We start from the raw sequence: 20,247 nt of genomic DNA, 5'->3' as shown, positions 1-20,247 counted from the left end.
TATCACAGCCTGCATGGTTGCTAGGTAACATTGTCTGGCCATCCATCCATAATTTACATCACAGCCTGCACAGTTGCTAGGTAACAATGTCTGGCCATGCATCCACACCTTACATCACAGACTGCACGATTACTAGGTGACATTGTCTGGCCATCCATCCATACCTTACATCACAGCCTGCAGAGTTGCTATGGTTACACTTTTGTCAGGCTATCTTCCGTAACGCATATTTTCAGATGATCCCCAAATATAAGACATTTATGTCAAAAGGAATTACGAATATATTTGATAAAGGTAAACAAATCCATGTTGAGAAAACGCTATATAAATTACAATAAATATTATTATTATTATTATTATTATTATTATTATTATTATTATTATTATTATTATTATTATTACTTAAATCTTGCAGCATTAATGAAATAATCATCAATAGAACACTATCAATAAGTACTTCAAGTCATTGCTGCCCGTAACCTTCAAACATGCATCTGAAAATAAATGCCTTAGCTGCATGATGTAGCAAAAACGCTACACTCATATTTCATGACTTTTTAGTAACAAATATTGTAAATTAAACATTATTAGACATTTATGCTAAAAGATAAGGATATTTTGGATAGTGCAGTATTTTTGTTAAACTTCAATCGTCAGCGAATCACCTAGAATTATATTTCAATGCTACTCATGCATGTACAGCCGCCATGACACATGTCCAACTGCCACAGGGTAAGATAATATAGCACATAGATGGAGAAAATCATTGCCCTTAGCCCCCTGTAGCATAATTTCTGGAAGTACAGATTTCAAAGATATTATGTACATAGCTAGGTTTGCTATCTTTTAGCATATTACTGGACTAAAAGAAGAAGAATATTATGTAGCGAAAACGCTACACTATGCAGTGTAGGGTTAAGGCTTTTCAGTCTATTGAAAACACTAATTATATCACATATCATCCCTATTTGAAATACCTCTAGTATCCTGAAATTTACATACTACAGTGCGGATTGTTCCACATGTAGGATCCATACATACCTGTAAAAATAAAATATAAGAACATAAAAGTTATCTTAATATTATGATTGTGTAACATAGCTGTGCCAAGTCACAAAACCCAAAAATTAAGCTATGCCTTGCCTTGTAGCACATATGCTGCTTTCTCATGCTGTACTAAGAAAATATTTATTGTGGTTTATTTTACTTCTGTTGAGGCTGCTGCAGAGAGTGTATCCCCACATAAATCTAGGATTTGTTCTCTTGGCTTTCATGTGAATATGTGACAGCAACAACAACAACAACAACAACTACTACTACTACTACTACTACTACTACTACTACTACTACTACTACTACTACTACTGAGAATCATGCAAGGGCTGTAAATAAAGTAGTGGCAACATAGTCCAGACACCCACAGGAGATCAGGCATGTGCAAATAAGATGTGGGAGCGGTCAAGTGGTGCTGTTGTCAATTAGTGTTGGCTACTGAATGTATGATTCGAAGCAGTGTATCGATTCATTCAAGTGTCCGAGTGAATCGATTCACAGGAACGGCGAGCTCACGGCACATGATTCAGCTTACTCCCAGCGGACAGTGCTGAGTGGCGCACTCACTGGACGTTGACGGGGAGCCGAGCTTCCGCTGCAGCGAGACATACAGTGAATCATGGCACATCGAAAGAATCGTGAACGAGCGCGGCTCAGTGAGACACATGATACACACGGCTCCTTATCGGCTCACTGGACACGCGGAGAGCCGAGCTTCCGCTGCAGCGAGACATACAGCGAGCCATGGCACATCGAAAGAATCGTGAACGAGCGCGGCTCAGTGAGACACAAGATACACACGGCTCCTTATCGGCTCACTGCAGCGAAACATACAGTGAGCCATGCTACACTGAAAGAATCGTATGCTATAATGGACTCTCGAGCTCAGCTCATTTGAAAATAATACCCATTTGCACTCACTGTCCTCTTCTTACAGGGAAGTTTAAATAATAGATGGATTTACTTGCAGTGTTATAAAGGTAGTCACAACATAATTCTGAAGTAGCTAGTAAGTAGGTAGGCTATTAGGTTATACTATTTATTAGTTTAATGAATCTTACTATTATAACTTAGTTGACATTTGACAATTATACTCGACTCTAGCCTGCCCTATGACTGAGTCATGGTCATGACCACTCAAAAGTACCTGTTTTATATTGGGAAGAACGGCTCAGTATTCTCTCAGTTCATATGTCACATCGTTGCACAAGACTTCAATCATATGTGGACAGACGCAATAACAGTATGTTGAATCAGAAAACCAGCGGGCTACTGTACATCTCGGGTAGCCTATACAAAATATGACTATTAAAAAAATCCTCAGCTGATAGAAAAATACTGCGGTTAATATCGCGTGGCTATGCGCTTGCATTCGGGGGATGGTGGGTTCGAATCACCGTCGGCAGCTGTTAAGATGGTTTTTCCGTAGTTTCCCCATTTTCACACCAGGAAATGCTGGGACTGTACCTTAATTCAGGTCATGGCTGCTACCTTCCTAATCCTAACCTTTCCCACCCTGCATCACCGGACACCTTCGATGTATTAGAGTAACTAGCATTTTTTCTAAGAAAGGAGTTCATAGTATGAAGACCAGATGGCAGCTGCGAGCACTGAATGCTGTTGCTGCTGTCTTACCAGCACATACTACACAGATGCAGTAGGAGCGGTGACCAATGAGCCGTGAATCGGATCACTGTATCGATTCAGTAACGTGAACGGAATCAAATGAATCGATTCAGTAAAATGAATCGAATGTCCCATCACTATTGTCAATGAATAGTGTGCATTTGACAGGCATCCAGTTGAGAGTGTTGCTGCTGTGTGGTGTTCAAGTGAAAAGTGTAGATTTCACCGCACTAAAGCAGGTTTTCAACAGGTGATCAGCGTTCGTGGATTAAAATCAAGGTTGCCCGTGACAAAAATGCATCAGAATGTTATTGAGGATTATATGAAGCCAATGCCAAGATTGCATTACCGTATAGAAAGTGCGGGTCAGAATGAGACTGCGGATTTGCACTGCACAGGTTGGCCCTCTTGAGTGGTCTCTTTTGTGTAGACCATTGATGGACTGCCCGGGAATTATACGTAGAGGTTGGTCTCAGTCATCAAACAGTGCGGCACATACTGACGACATGAGGAAAATTGCATCCCATTGGGTTTCACATCAGCTCACCAACATATAGAAATGGCACCGGTATGCATTGGCTGGCATCCACCTGGACAGATACTGCAACAAAGGAGGCTCATTCCTGCAGTGTATTGTCCCCATTGATGAGACGTGGTGATGAACCTACGTCCCTGAATTAAAGAGTCACTCAAATGAAAGGTGTCACCCAGGTTTGCCGCACCCACAGAAATTTCAACAGGAACCCAGTCGGTTGAAGCTTATGTTGATTGTGGCATATGACTACAATGGTGTTATTCTTACGCGTGCTGTGCCTGAGGGACAAAGCGTGAACAGTGACTACCATTTCTGATTTCTGGAGCAACATTTGCATCCGGCTATGTAGCGCAAACATCCACATTTATTGCAAGATGATCGCCCTGCGTTGTCATGCCGCAAACAATGTCAAGCCCTTATTGCAACAGTGGCATTGGGAGGTTTTGGAACACCCTCCGTCCTTACCAGGCATGAGTCCTTGTGAATTCAACCTGTTTTCGAAGTTACAGGAACCCCTCCAAGGCCATCAATTTCGTGACGTGGCATCTGTACTCTGCACAGTAGGGCACTCCGGTGCTGTCATCAACAGAAAATGCCTTGCCAACAGTCCCCAACAGCTTCCAGAATTTGGCAAAAAGTAATAGACTTTGCAAGTGACTAGATAGAAGGATTGTCATGCAGTTGTACTTGTTAGCTCATTAAATATTGCATTCTATCAATATTGCCACTACTTTATTTACGGCCCTCATATACGGCACTCGCTTTTCCAGTTCTACAAATATTGCATGGGAAAATGGGAATAGATGCTGTCCCTGTAATTATATTAAAGCTGCCACCATTAGAAGTTGGTTGAACTTGATAGCAAGCTTCATTTAGTCATTTTGAATTTAAGATTTTGCCTGCTGTCATGCAAATCATGGTACATTCATTTGACATGATCTCAATTTTGATTTTTTTAAAAAAATTTCACTGTAATTTCTAATCTGTTAAGTCTTTTTAAATTATATACTGTTCTTACTGTAACGTGACATGGGTAAGAAATAAAAACATAACTGGTAGTGTTTTAATTCTATGAATAAGGTTTATTAATTACTTGTACTTACACACTAAGAGACACACAAGTTTCACAAGCCACAGGTCACACCAGTTGTTTACTCCAACACTTAAAAGTTAACACAATCACTCTAGTTTCAGTTATGCATTACACAGTTTGAAATTGAGTCGTATACGCAGACAGACGTCTATGTTACATTCCCTATATATTTAGAAAAACGGCAATAAAGATTATTGTTGATCGTGGGACATTGCTACGTGAGAGAATGTAACATAGACTTTTGTTCCGTAAACCAACAGGTTAAAAGTGCACGCGCTCACTCTTTCGCACATAATGGATGCATACAGAGGAGAATAGTATTATTTGAATATTTTAGCCTAATTATAATGATTTGGTGCATACAAATTCTGTTCCATTAAATATCAAGCGTAATTGAACTCGCTTCTTTACAGTGGTTAAGATTATTGTTGAGCGCTCATGCGGGAAACGATGTAACATAGACTTTTGTTCCATTATTTTTCAAGTGCATTTCTCTTCACAATTTCTGGAATATTATAGCCATCTGTTGAGATATGTTCAAACTACCTGCAAATACAGATCGAGGGCACATCATAGATGTTTGTTCCGTGAATATCTCAAATGCCACAGAAATGTAACATAAACATTTGTTCGCGCATACGACTCAATTATGGTCACAGTGCACCATCTGTCACACAGTTCACTGGCACTTGTTCATCAGTTGAACTCTCCCAACAGTCCTCGGTTGATATCACTTGCCGATCTTCGTTGAACTGTCACGCTGCACACCAGAGACGTCGCTCACTTCACTGCTAAACACGAGAGATCCAACTCCACAACACTACAGGGCAGAACCACAGGCTCAACTCCACTTGCTTGACTCCACAGCAGTTGACAGACTAACAACTTCGCAGCAGTTCTCTTAGTCACACAGTACTCTATGGCAACACACACGCAATCTTTCTCTCTCCCTCTCCTGTACTCTATAGCAGCACACACACACACACACACACACACACACAGAGCATTGACTGCCCTCAACTAACGAGCTGCCTGGCTATCTTATATGGGCCGCCCCTAGCAGCCAAGATCTTTCTCAAGAGTTGGAGGTCTCCAGAGTTCTCTGGGTGGTGAATATTCTTGGCTATTTGTCTACGGTCTTCTTGTAGCATTAGAGAGAGACTGGTACATCCCACTACAAGCCCCTTCTTCCTGCAGTTATCATGCCTATATCCCACCAAGGAATCAGCATGGCAGCCAATCTGCCACATTATCAGAGATGCCAACTACTATGGATTTTCCATAGTTTCTACAGATTTCTCACATTTACTACGGAAGTGGTACTGATTATTATGGATTTTATGAATTCATTGGGTTAAAACTTCACTATAGGTCTAGCTCATTTTATCATATCCAAAAGTGAAGTTACATTAGATAACTATTTCACTTTTAATACAAAAATCACCGGGCGAGTTGGCCGTGCGCATAGAGGCGCGCGGCAGTGAGCTTGCATCCGGGAGATAGTAGGTTCGAATCCCACTATCGGCAGCCCTGAAGATGGTTTTCCGTGGTTTCCCATTTTCACACCAGGCAAATGCTGGGGCTGTACCTTAATTAAGGCCACGGCCGCTTCCTTCCAACTCCTAGGCCTTTCCCATCCCATCGTCGCCATAAGACCTATCTGAGTCGGTGCGACGTAAAGCCCCTAGCAAAAAAAAAAAAATAAAAAAATACAAAAATCTATAAACAGAATGGCCTAGCGATGGGAGATCCAATTTCGGGCATCCTAGCTGATATCTACATGGACATGATAGAGCACACAAAAATCAAAACCGACATTAAAGGAATTTGTTTGTGGTTGAGGTATGTGGATGACACATTTGTAGTAATTGATCAGAATGTCACCAACAGCAACAAAATATTAGAAAACTTAAACAACATCAACCCTAACATAAATTTTACAAAAGAAGATGAGGTTAAAGGCTCCTTAAACTTCTTAGATATAAAGGTCACCCGAACCAATAACTCCTTTGAGTATCAGATTCACAGAAAACCTACACATTCATCAGTAACCATAAATAATTCTTCACTACACCCCGGATCACAGAAACAGGCATCTTTTTACAGCCTGATATACCGAGCTTTAAGAATTCCATTATCCCCTATAAACTTAAAAACTGAACTAAACTACATAAGAAATCTTGCCAAAATTAATGGATACAAGATCGAAATGGTAAACCGCCTAATACATAAGATTAAAAACAAGTTGTCCACAAAGCTTATACCAGACAAATCTAACAGAAATAAATATGCCATTTTTACTTATAGTAATCCATATATCCACCAAATTATTAATACCTTCAACAAATATAACATAAACATAGCCTTCAGAGCAACCAACACAACACAAAACATATTTTTCAATTATAATAAAATAAATAATAATAATAATAACCGTAAATATTCAGGCTCAGGTGTGTACAGGTTAACATGTTCACAGTGTGGATTTTCATACGTTGGTCATACTGGACGAAGTTTCCTTGTAAGATACATGGAACATTTCAATGCTGATAAACACAACAAATATTCCACTATGAGTACACATATGAAGGAAACAGGTCACCATTTCACTTCAATAGAAAAGGATCTTACTATAATCAGGATTACTAATAAGGGTAAACTGCTAAATGAATTAGAGAATATTTATATTTTTCTAGACAAAACGTTTAATAAAGATCGCAACCTTGATGACGACACGGAGGTTAAGAGTTCTTTATATACATTAACGCCCAAATTATTAGAAACAGTCATTCCAAAGCAAAATAAAATCCCACAAACACCCAAAATTGTCAATTCAACAACCCCACTTATCCCCCGACTACTAAGCCTACAACTGCCCCTCCAAATAGTCCCCCTCCCACACCAATACCGATACGTAATACTCCGCCTAGTTCTACCCTCCCTTAACTCGTCCCCCCCCCCCCTCCCTCCATCACACCCATACAACACGCAAAGTAGGAACTCCAGTCAGACCAACGCTGCTAACAAAACAAGATAGATACTCACACGGCATTTGAGTAAGTATCCAATTTTACGCAATCCACAACACTGTACAATCACATACGTTTTAAACACACACATCAAGTACGTCTTTTTTCAGTTTAACAACATTCTATTCCGTTGAGATTCCTACAACATCTGGAAGACTACACTTATATGTGAAAATCAACACAACTTTCAAACACAGATAAATCTTCAACTTATACTCCATTTCAACGATTACGCCAGAGTGTATCTTAAATCAATTAAACTCAACGAAGAAACACCATTTGTTTCTTCTTAACCTAAATTCAACAGTTGGAACATATAATTTAAAACAAAATTCATCCTCTGATCTACTTAGCAGCGACTGCGGCAAATATTACTGACTTTTACTAAGAAAAGGATCCATTTCAGTTCCAGACACATGCCGATTTTAAAAACTTCTTATTACAAATAATGTTTTAGATAATATTGTAAAATATACTACAATAATTTTATCATGTGCTCGTACTTCCCATGTCAAATTTCTTAACTACTGATTCAAAGAAAACAAAATAATTTTAATATCACAACATATCTCATCTCAATTTTTCATAATCAATAATGTAATCATTCTTTTAAAAAATTGTTTGTTTTAAGATTAACTAAAGTGCTGATGATGCCCAATAAGAAGGGCAAAACATGTCCACAACTTTTTAATCTTTTATGATTATGTAACCACAAAACGTGGTATTGTAGGTAATGAATAGGTGAATAATAAATGTACATACATACATACATACATACATACATACATTATCAGTATAGACTGTTATGCCTTTCAGCGTTCAGTCTGCAAGCCTCTGAGAATTTACTAAACGTCGCCACAATCCTCGATTTGCAACTAGTGTTGTGGCCTCATTTAGTTCTATACCTCTTATCTTTAAATCGTTAGAAACCGAGTCTAACCATCGTCGTCTTGGTCTCCCTCTACTTCTCTTACCCTCCATAGCATTTTTTATAATAAATGTATACTTTGTAAAATTGAATGTGATCACTGTTGTCAATACGGACCAAAGAATGAGATTAATGACTTAAAAAGAAGCCGTGAATTTTCTACGGATAATGTCTTTTGTAAAATTGTCGCATTGTTCACTTAGCTTCGTTGCTTTGCATGTTTTCTTAGGAGTGGCTAGTTTCCCATTAACCTTTAAGTTAATTCCTAGCACGGTAAATGCTTGCTTTAGAAATACCTGTTACATCGGCCACTACACGTGTTACTTCATCCAGAGTACTTCCTGGATTTTCTTCACAAAATTTGGAAAACGCATTTAATGCACATGCCTTCTTGCCACTCAGTGGTTTTCCTTTTTTTGTGTTTAATCACAGACTGGGCTGGTTCACACATGGTTTACAATTACGGCACTTTATCGAACACACATATACTCCACGGATATTTGCACTTCCAACTAATTAAACCGTATAAATGTGTATTATTTTTATTCACAATAATCTTAGAACAAGCAAACTGATTACATGTGCATTTGATCGGCAGTCACTGAGTTACTGAGCTCAATGAATAATGTTAGCAAAATGGATCGTCCTTTCCCACAAAGTCTTTTGTGAGGTGACTTGCCTCCCTGTATCTGGGAGATTTAACAGATTTGAATGTAGATATGGTAAGAATAAAGAATGTATGTTAGGCTTGTTACATTTCTTATAAACTAAGCTGAGTGATGTTCATTTTTGTGCAGATGTTCAAATAGGGAGTACATTACTAAAACCATTCCATGCAGACATTGCCCACTCCAACTCTCAAACATGCTGAGACACACTTTAGTTTATATAATTATAAAATTTGTGCTGCATTTTCCATCTTCACAAACTTAAAGACGAAATGCCATTGGCTGAAATTTTGAGGACAACAGCGTCACTTCAGAAATGCAAAACGGCTTATCTTTCCAACCAGAGAATAAAGTAAGTGTAAACAAAACCATGTGACTTCAGCCACTTCATACTTCCTTCTTTGTCCGCCTGCACAGTACGTAGTTCATTTTTAAATTTAAAATACTTTTTTCTTATAGTTTAAAGTATTAAATGCTAAAGCGTTTTATTGATTACAAATAATATTATTGTTCTGAGCTTCTGGTCAGTGTCTTAAACATCCGATATCTGCTCGCAGAAATCTCCTAGTTTCCTGCTGTAGCAGCTAGTCTCATGCATGCATGTGTGCAGGTTCTTGATTCAGTTCGCTTGAGTAGCTGCACAGAATGGTTCCAGCTGATGATGTAAAATATAAGACAGAGAATCCTCTGAAAAATGGAAAGAAGACTATTGCTTTGAATGTATTTAATAAGTATATGAAACGTATCCTGATTGTATAATTATCACAAAATTAATATCAGAGTTCTCCGATGTGCCTGCTTCATGTGTTTACAGTGCACCAAAAAAAAAATTATCCACCACCAGTCATGTTACTACACCACCTGAAAAGAGATCATGTGTGAGAAGTGTTTCGGGCAAGGGGTGTGACGAATTTGTTCGTTCAGCTATCTGGCGCAAAATGGAAGTATTTTTAAAAAACAAAAAAATCTCCTACAATTAACAAAGTGTTATCAGCTGTTAATTCTGATCCCAAACTCCCAGATTAAAAGACAACCTCCCTTCAGATGCTACTAAAGGAAATAGTGTTAGAGTTCATAAGCGGAAATTGAAAAGCGTTGTAGCGGACAGAGATGATGTGATATGATACCGTGTGCTATGATGAAATTCTAAAAGAATTAAATTATATTAGGTCCACCTATTCAATAAACTTCTGCCATTTATTAAATGGCCTATTTAAAGGTTACATAGTTGTTTAAAACACCTTGGACATGTTTCGACCTAGCTTAGAGATCATCATCAGCAAAATAATAAAGACACACAACAAGAAACAGTGATACATAAAACATCTGAGATAACACATAGTCAACAAATGCAATTGTAGTTTATGTTAAAATGTACATAGCTTCTACATTAAAAATATATTCAACAAGTACTCTGGACACTGTTAAAAAAGTACATGGATTCAAACTTGGATAAAATAAGTTGTGAGTGTGGGTCCTACCGTATTTAGTACAATATTGGTTGGCTGAAGGAAATCTGTCATGTTTCTGGAAAATGGAGTGAAATTTTTAAAAAATCTGTTGTATTGCATCACAGAGAACACAAGTATAGCCAGGATCTGAAAGTGGAAATAAAAAGCCAAGTATGAGAATGAAAAATGAGGTAGAGGTTAAAGATAGTATGAGGAGTCGCAAAATATTAGTCACGTCCTCTTTTCCTCCAGCCCTATGCTTGTGTAGATCAGGTTGGATCGGTGTTGACCTCCACACTTTAAGTAGACCATTTAATATATGGCAGAAGTGTATTAAATAGGTGGACCTAATATAACTGAATTCTTTTAGAATTTCATCATAGATATTTGAAATCAATACGGAACCAGAATGAAGTTTATTACTTGTAATCACATTGTGCCACAGGTGTTACCTCCGCAGGGAATCAAGCCTTTGCACATTCAAATTAATGAAGTACCTGTTGCATAAGTAGGCCTACCTGTTAATTTTGATGCCAAATATAGTTTATATTATATAGCAGTGATAATGTGTTTTTGTTATCTCAGGTATGTACAGACAAAGCAGCTATATCCTTCAGTTTCAGTTTCTTCACATCTATGTACTGAAATTGTTCACTCTCTTGTTAATAAGAAATATACTTTTAATTCAAAGTGCTGTTTTTAAATTTTTATTTTCCCCACAAAGTTTTGTATGGTACGCCGCATAGGAGACTCGCTATTAAAACATATTTCATGAAAAAAATGTACTGTATCTTGGTGTCAGTAAAACTCCATGTCATACCAACCATGTGTGTCAATTATTACCTCTCTACCTCCAATATTCCATGAAGTATTGCCTCGTCAGATGTTAACGGGCTTTTGGGTCACCCTGTATTTCAAGCCTTGTACCAGTATAAGAATTGCGGATGTTAAGATGGAAGCCACTTTTTTCAGTGTTAACTTGGTAAATATAACCTTCAAGTTTTTTCAGTGTGTCAAAACATAAAATTTCTATAACATACCTGTAAGAGAAAACATTAATAACAGAATTATACATTTTGTTTTTCAAGAACATCCAAAGATTATATCAAATCACTTTAATAACTTGTTCATATATATACAAAATTGTTGCATAAACTTTTTTCAATGATTATGATTGGGTGATATGATGTACAAGTGCGAAGAACTAAATGAATATTAAAATACTGCTCAACACACTAATTAATTAAAAAATGTTACCATTGATGCTTTCACGGCCCATAATTATATTATTCTTCACCTTATTTTCTTGACACGGTGTAAGCCTAAAAAGCGTATATCATGTCTATAATTCAAAAATGTTTGCTTTTGTAGGCATTGTTTAACAAGTGCAGCCCGGCTACTGTACGTTTGTTCCTTCCAGGCCCTACGCATGGAATGTGCTAGGTCATCGGTCTTGCCAGTAGCTTGCAACTTGCTGACATAATAGTTATGAATTTCATTGGGTTCCGTATTGAACTGGGATTACAGTAAATTAAAATTCTTTCAAGGTCCACCTATTCAATACAATGACATTTTATTGTGATTGAATCACATATCAAATCTCACAACAAAATGTCATTGTATTGAATAGGTGGACCTTGAAAGAATTTTAATTTGCTGACATAAACCGGTTTGGTTTTAAAGTGGAATATGGTTATTGACTGTCCTCCTTAATATGAAGTTGAAAAACGATTACAGGAGAACGTTTTAGGAATGTCTTCTTGTGTAATTATGAATAAACACATTTGCTGCTAGTCCTTTAGACCCTTGCATCACCAAGGAGGTGAAATCACAATTATGTAATTGAAGTAATTACTAGGGGTGCGATATTTTGGTTATTAACGATAACTGCAAACTTTTTGGAAACTTAATCTGTGGAAAACATGAAAGAAAGTCAGGAAATCGTGCTGTTTTATTTGTGGATATTCACTAAATCACAACATTGACACAAATTTAGCACAAAAAAACATATTCGCCGTGAAATACTTGCAAAAACAAAATTAAGTAGCAGTCAAAAGCAAGTAACCCTAACCTAGAAAGAATGATGTGCCATGTTATTGTTGTTTGTCATCAGTCCATAGACTGGTTTGATGTAGCGTTCCACGCCATCCTATCCTGTGCTAACCATTTAATTTCTACATAACTGCTGCATCCTACATCTGCTCTAATCTGCTTGTCATGTTCATACCTTGGTCTACCTGTACCATTCTTACCACCTACACTTCCCCCAACAGCCAACTGCACAATTGAGGCGTATAGTTTCAAACATGGCCAAGTCCGTTGAGCTGGTTTTTTTTCAGAAGAAGCAAAAAACTCGTTTAGGTTATTAATTCACATATATTCAGACACTTTAATCTTTATGTTGCTTAGCAGAGGCTTCTGATTCATTACCATACAATTTTTACAGTCTAAATATATTACATGAATTGAAAGAATGTATTTAAAATTTGGACTTGGCCATGTTTGAAACTAACTGTGGGACTTGGTCGATTTTGAAACTTACGTAAACTTAGATTAGAAAATTTGACCTAATACCTTAAGAAAAAAGAAATCTAGATTAGGCCTAATTTCCAACTGTGTTCATCTTGACTTTATTTAGAACAAATATGATTAAAAATGATATACGATTCAGTGAAATATCTTTAAAGATTATTATTTTAAACATTATGTTTGGGTAAAATTACCCAACTTTGTAACCAATGTAGAGGCTAATTAACATTTAAATAGTGTATATTTTGCAAATATATGGATTCATGTAGCTACTTCAATGTATATTCTTCATATTATACCTATTCAATACCATCGCGCATTCGAAACATGTCACCGAGCCTTGATTAAATCACCACTAACAACACGTTGTTGATTGTACTCATCTCAGCTGTTTTTCCCTCGTGCGCTTCAAGGTGGAAAGATCACGTTGCTGCTTTCTGGTATGGTGTTTATTAATTTCCTCCATTTTATTGTACACCAAATATGAATACTACTAAAAACAACCAATTACTTATGTATATATTTATTATTTATAACATATTTATTAAAATACACGCAAACAAAACCACCACATGTAACTCGAACAAACGTCAGGCCGCCATATTACCGGAAGAAAACACGTGACTGGATAGCGCAGGATTATTGGCCCATGCGGGTTAACAGGGACTTGGCCGACTTTGATATGAAACCTCATTCTTTGCTGCAATTTTAAATGTGATCTGGCCGGATTTGAAACCCACTCTCGTTCCCGTTGTATTCATCTTGTAAAGAGGAATCCATGGGAGTCAAAACATCAGAACGTGAAAAAGATGGACTTGGTCGCGTTTGAAACTATACGCCTCAATTCCTGGGTGTCGTAATATGTGTCCTATCATCCTCTCTCTTCTTCTGGTCAAATTTAGCCTAGCCTAATTGATCTCCTCTTGCCAATTCGATTCAGTATCTCTTCATTAGTGATTCAGTCTATCCATCTCAACCTTCAGCATTCTTCTGTAACGCCATATTTCAAAAGCATCTATCCTCCTCCTGTCTGAGCTAGTTATCTTCCATGTGTCACTTCCATACAATGCCACTCTCCAGATGAAAGTCTTCCCAGAACTTCTTTCTAATTCCTATATCAATGTTCGAAGTGAGCAAATTTATTTTCTTAAGAGAGGCCTTCTTTGCTTGTGCTAGTCTGCATTTTATGTCCTCCTTATCCTCCTTACTTCTGCCATCGTTAGTTATTTTACTATTCAAGTAACAATATTCATCTACTTCCTTTAAGACTTCTTTTCCTAATGTAATATTTCCTACATCACCTGAATTAATTCAACTGCACTCCATTACTTTTGTTTTGGACTTATTTATTTTCATTTTATTCTGTCACTCACACATTCTACCATTTCAACATACTCCTCCAATTGCTTCGAAATGATTGATCCCACTCCATTTATTGCCTCTTGGCCACCACTCCAGTATAATGTGTATCCTATCCTCAATTTCTTCCTTCTGTTACCTTTCCATTTCACTTCACGCAGCCCCATCATTTCCACCTCCTTCTCCATGAAATCTACTACTTCCCCCGCCTTTCCTGTCAAGGTCATACGATTTACTACTGTGATCTTAATGTTGGTTGCTGGTCGCCCATTTCTCACAGTTCCCCCAGCACCCTTAGAACTGCACGTCGCTTTAAGTAGGGGACGCCCTAGCCCTTTCCGAGGTTGATTTCCTTGTACTGTACCACATATAGGCATTTTATACCTACTGCCAGGAGTTATTCTAGGCCGCTCCACTGGAGTACAGATGCCTTCTCTAGCCACTCCTCTGGAGTACAGACGCTACAAGTTTCCCTCTTCCACCACTGATGCAGTACCGAAGTCCCTCTGCTCCACCACTGATGCCATTGGGGTCTTCACCCATACCCTGGGCTTGGGCCCTCCATATTTGTGATCCCTGGAGAGAGGGTGTCCCAGTATTTCAAAGCCCCCAGGAACTGGGCTGCCTGTTGGTCCACGGGTTGGATTGGCTATTTCAACCAGCCCTACTGAATTGTAGGATCCCCTTATCTGCCACCTGGGGATGTGCCCTCTAGGGGTTAAGAGGCTCCCCCTTACTACAACCCCTAAATGCCCTCATAACCCTGTGAAGAGATCTGTAACCTTTAGTTACAGTCGAATTCGTGTGATTACCCCAATGTGGATCTTTCTTTAACACCTAGTTACTTACAGTGATCCCCATAAGGAATTTTCACTCCATCCACATAATAATTAAAAGTGAGAGAACTTTTCTTGTTTGTGAAACTCACAACCCAACTTTTCACCCCGTTTTACCATTGTCTGCTGTCCATTTCACAATGTTGTCTAGTTCTTTTTGCAGCCGCTCACAATCTTGTAACTTATTTATTACTCTATACGGTATAACATCATCTGCAAAAAAAAACTTATCACTCATTCCAGTTCTTCACTTGTATAATTTGTATTTATATGAAAACATCATGGTCCAGTAATACTGAGGGGTTACGAGGTTCTACAAAGCCTAGGAAAAGAATCTGCAGGAGGAAAGAGTGAATGCAATTTGGTAAACAGTATCATAACAGACATGCTTAAGGATCACAACAGTTCTGCCTCTAAATGTAATGTTTGCTCTATGTGTGTGGTTTTTTTTTTTTTTCAAACATTGAGAGTAAGATAGGATTTTCAGTGTATGAACATGTTTTATCTGATAGACGAGTTAGCTTGTCATGTGCAGTATGGAAACTGTTTTAAGTCTTTTCATTCAGTGCCATAAAGATTAGGCAATGTTCAAAAGTACTCCATGGTTTCTTTACGTTTGTGCCAACAAATATGTATTTAAGATGTAATAATAAAGGTTAGTAAACATTTTTTAAATTTTTTATTGTATGATTTGCTTTCTAATTTATAATATAATTTGTTCAGTCATAACTGGTAGGTATTTCCACAAAATAAGCACCAAAATTATTATAATGAGCACTGAAATAAACACTAAAATTGATGCAAAATAAGCACTGAATTTGAGGTAAAATAAACACCACAAAAACACTCCCCTGGTAATTACTAAATATTGATTTCTAAGAACATTTCTTAACTGCAGGGAGTTACAAATGCAAGAACTCTTATAATCATCAACTGCAAGTGCTGCATGGTCTGACGCTTATAAGCATCAGCAGCAGTGAATGTGTTAATAGAGTATTTTGTAAAGCTTGGTTTTAATGATAAAATTATAAGGTGAGGTCCTGAGTACCAGGCCTCTGCCTAAATTCAAAGAATTTAGTACATGATAACCTACATATCAGAATAATGAAGGCTAAAGTTTGAAGGGAATGTGAAATGTTTTGCCTTAACAAAATTTGAATTAATTATTAGTTTTTAACTGTTAGGTTCTTCAGTCTGTCAAAAACATAGTCCAGGATAAAATAAATTTAGAAAGTACCTGAAAAAGGATACCATTAATTAAAACCAAGAGAGAAATGGCTTCCTCTATAGCAGAAAAATGAAGAAGAGAAAAATGTTCAGATGTGTGCGATCATAGAGCTTGTTTAGGTTGGTTTTTTTGTGGGGGGGGGGGTGATATTTCTATCACCTTCTCCTTCACATTTAATTATTATGCTTCTATAAGAAATTAAAAGGAAATTAGAAAATCTCAACCCATATTTCACTTAGTCACAAAATAGCATTACTCACAGTTTTCAACATTCATTCTTCAAAATGTACCAAGCAAGTTGGCTGTGCGGGTAGGGGTGCACAACTCTGTGCTTGCACTGAGGAGATAATGGGTTCGAGCCCCACTGTCGGCAGCCCTGAAGATGTTTCTCCACGGGTTTTTTTCACTCGAGGCAAATGCTGGGGCCATGGCCAATTCCTTCCCACTCCTAGCCTTTTCCTATCCCATCATCGCCATAAGACCTATCTGTGTTGGTGCGACATACAGACACTTGATAAAAATCTTCAAAATGTCCACCGTTAGCATGCACACAGGCCTTTTGGCCAGTCATCTATCACAGAACAGATGGTATCAATTGGGAAATCTGCCGCTACTGCTACCAAGATACACTTCGATCTTTAAAGTGAAGGGTGCGTTTTCTTGCAGACCATTACCTCTAGCACTGACCACAGTTTGAAGTCCCGGGGGTTTCGAATGGGGCTACCAGAAGGCCACTCACTAGTAGAGATGAAGTTTGGTACATAGCCCTGCAATTACTGTTGAGTTATCCTTGCCTTATGAGCTGGCTCAGAATCTTGCTAGAAGGTCCAGGGCTCATTATTGAACATGCTGTTATTCATGTCCTTCACAAGAGAAATCCAGAACAGTTTTGACACACACTCTGGCACTCTGTTTTATTTTATTTTTTTATAAAAACGAAGCCATGACTGGGGAGAGGTGGTGAAATCTCCTAATCTTTGAAACTCCCTCAAGCTCTCTTCATTTATGCTAATAAGTTTTATACATGTAATCTACATCAACTGCCTTTTTCTCAGTTTCCTCTAATGCTTTAGTTGCAGCTGCAGTGTCTGGAAATGTCTGGTGCTCCTCTGATAAGCTTTAACCTCAAGGTCTCCAGGAAGTATCATGGATATTGACCATGGTGAAATGTTGAGCTCCTGTGCCATTATCATATGCATTTGGATGGGATTTCATCAAATACACACCACCACTGCTGTACAATTTGTTTTATGTCGCACCGACACAGATAGGTCGTATGGCGACGATGGGATAGGAAAGGACTATATTTTAGGAGTAGGAGGGAAGCGGCCGTGGCCTTAATTAATGTACAGCCCCAGCATTTGCCTGGTGTGAAAATGGGAAACCATGGGAAACCATCTTCAGGGCTGCCAACAGTTGGGTTCGAACCCACTATCTCCCGAATTCTGGATACTGGCCACACTTAAACAACTGCAGCTATCGACCTCGGTATCCACTGCTTTAACAGCCACCTCTGTCCTCATACTGCAAGGACGACCAACCCTCATGCAATTTTTTGCACCAGCTAGTGTCAACCCAGAGCGAAACAACATAGGAAAAAGTTTGCTCTCTGCTGTTGAGGAATGAGAGGAGCTGACCGAACATGGAGAGGAAGTGTATCATGTAATATGTACTGAAGGTCAGTGGGGGGTGCACGTTTTTCTCGCTCCACATGATGAATTTGAGAATAGGTTCCATGATATTCAGGCATTATAATGGCTACACACTTCTCAATGAATATGCGAACTGTTAGACCGGAACTTCAGATAGAGCTATTTGATTTACAGTAGTAAATAAACAACTAAAATTCGGTACATTGATGGAATCTTATGAGACTGATGTGGTGATAGGAGTGGAATCGTGGTTGAGAGAAGGGGTGAGTAATAGAGAAGTATTTCCAGAAGGGTACACAGTCTATTGTAGAGACCGAGGAGATAAAAAGGAAGGGGAGGTGTTTATTCTGGTGAAGGAAACTTATTGTTCACATGAATGGTTTACCGATGAAAGGGATGAAATATTAGGGATAAAATTAGTTTGTGATAATACGAAGGAGGTGGGAATTATAGGAACATACAGGCCTGGAAGAGAGGAAAGAGACATGGAAATATTTGAGAACATAACAGATTATACTCATAAAAACAATAATAATGATATAGTAATAATTGGGGGAGATCTAAACTTGCCTGAAGTTGAATGGAATAGAGCTGCAAGCTAAGCCCATGAACAGAAACTGGCAAATAAGTTCATTTGGGAGGGAGGATTTACACAAGTAGTACAAGAACGACTCGTCTCAATAACTTACTAGATGTATTCTTGGTTAAACCATGGGAAATTGTTGATAAAACTGAGGTAATTGAAGGAATAGGTGACCATAAGGCTGTAATAATGGATGTAGGACTGGTACCAAAAAGGCTTAATAAGAAGGTCACACAAGACAAGAAATTGTACAGAAAAAGTAAAGTTGATGAATTTGGGACTTACCTTAAATCACAATTCAGTTGTTGGATAAGTGAAGGGAGTAATGTGGATACACTTCGGGCTAAACAATTCATTCGGGAAAGAGAGAAGAGATTTGTACCTGTTAAGAAGGGTAAAATGCCCTCAGACCCTGTTTATTATACAAGGGAAATAAGAAAATTAAAAAGAAAATGTAGAATAGTAAACAGGAAAATCAAAGAGGGTAGGGAGAATACAGAAACTAGAAAACAGCTAATGAGGGAACTGAATAGAGTGAAAAAGGAAGCAAAAGAGAAATATATGAATGGCATACTTCAAGAGGGTAATGACCACAAAGGGAAATGGAAAAAGCTGTATTCATATATCAGGAATCAAAAAGGAAAAGGAATCCAAATTCCTACAATGGTGGGAGAAGAGGGTGAACTCTATTTAACAGATACTGAGAAAGCAAACCTATTTAGTTAGGAATTCAGAGATTCAGTAGATGATTGTCAGGAGTTGGAAACCAAAACAGAAGATAGAGAGGGAGAGACACAGAGGGAAACAAGAAGCTTCTCATTCACAAATGAAGATATTTTCAGAGAAATCCAACTGCTTCAGCAAGGAAAAGCAGCAGGAAGTGGTCAAATTACTGGGGAGGTGTTAAAGACAATGGGGGGGTACATAGTGCCTTATTTAAAATTTATCTTTGACTATGTCATAAATATCAGTGTAATACCAAAGGAATGGAAGGAATCTATTATAATACCAATTTATAAAGGAAAGGGTGATAAAAGGAAACCAGAGAACTACAGACCAATCAGCCTGACCAGTATAGTTTGTAAAATACTGGAGAGTTTAATATCAAAGTACATCAGAGGGATATGTGATGATAAAAATTGGTTCATGAGGAGCCAGTATGGATTTAGAAAGAATTTTTCTTGTGAGGCACAACTGGTGGGATTTCAGCAGGACATATCAGATCAATTGGATTCAGGAGGCCAGTTAGATTGCATAGCCATAGATCTTTCCAAAGCCTTTGATAGAGTGGAACATGGAATATTATTAAAGAAATTGGAGGGAATAGGATTGGACGTAAGGGTTACATGCTGGATAAAAGCATTTCTAAATTCCATGGTTCAGGAAGTCAAAGTATGAAATAATGTATCACAGGAAGAGAAAGTTTGGAAGGGAATTGCACAGGGTAGTATAATCGGTCCGTTACTTTTATTAATATATGTAAATGATTTAGGGAATAATATAACATCAAAAATAAGATTGTATGTAGATGACATAATTGTTTATAGGGAAATAAATAACATTGAGGATTGTTTAGAATTACAAAGGGACCTTGAGAGTATCCAATAACGGGTTGAAGAGAATAATATGGAGGTTAATGGAGGCAAATCAACTGTTACAACATTTACGAACAGGAGT

General features: G+C 37.9%; 1 protein-coding gene across 1 annotated transcript in view; it reads left to right on the top strand.

Annotated features, from left to right (window-relative positions):
- The window catches only part of LOC136863513 (ubiquitin carboxyl-terminal hydrolase 15), a 463,080-nt gene that overhangs the window by 383,097 nt on the left and 59,736 nt on the right, over positions 1-20,247 (top strand). The window lies entirely within an intron of this gene.

The sequence above is a fragment of the Anabrus simplex genome, chromosome 2, assembly GCF_040414725.1.
Source record: "Anabrus simplex isolate iqAnaSimp1 chromosome 2, ASM4041472v1, whole genome shotgun sequence".
NCBI classification, from domain to species: Eukaryota; Metazoa; Arthropoda; class Insecta; order Orthoptera; family Tettigoniidae; genus Anabrus; species Anabrus simplex.
The sequence above is the reverse complement of the archived record's forward strand: the minus strand, read 5'-3'. Positions and strand labels throughout refer to the sequence as shown.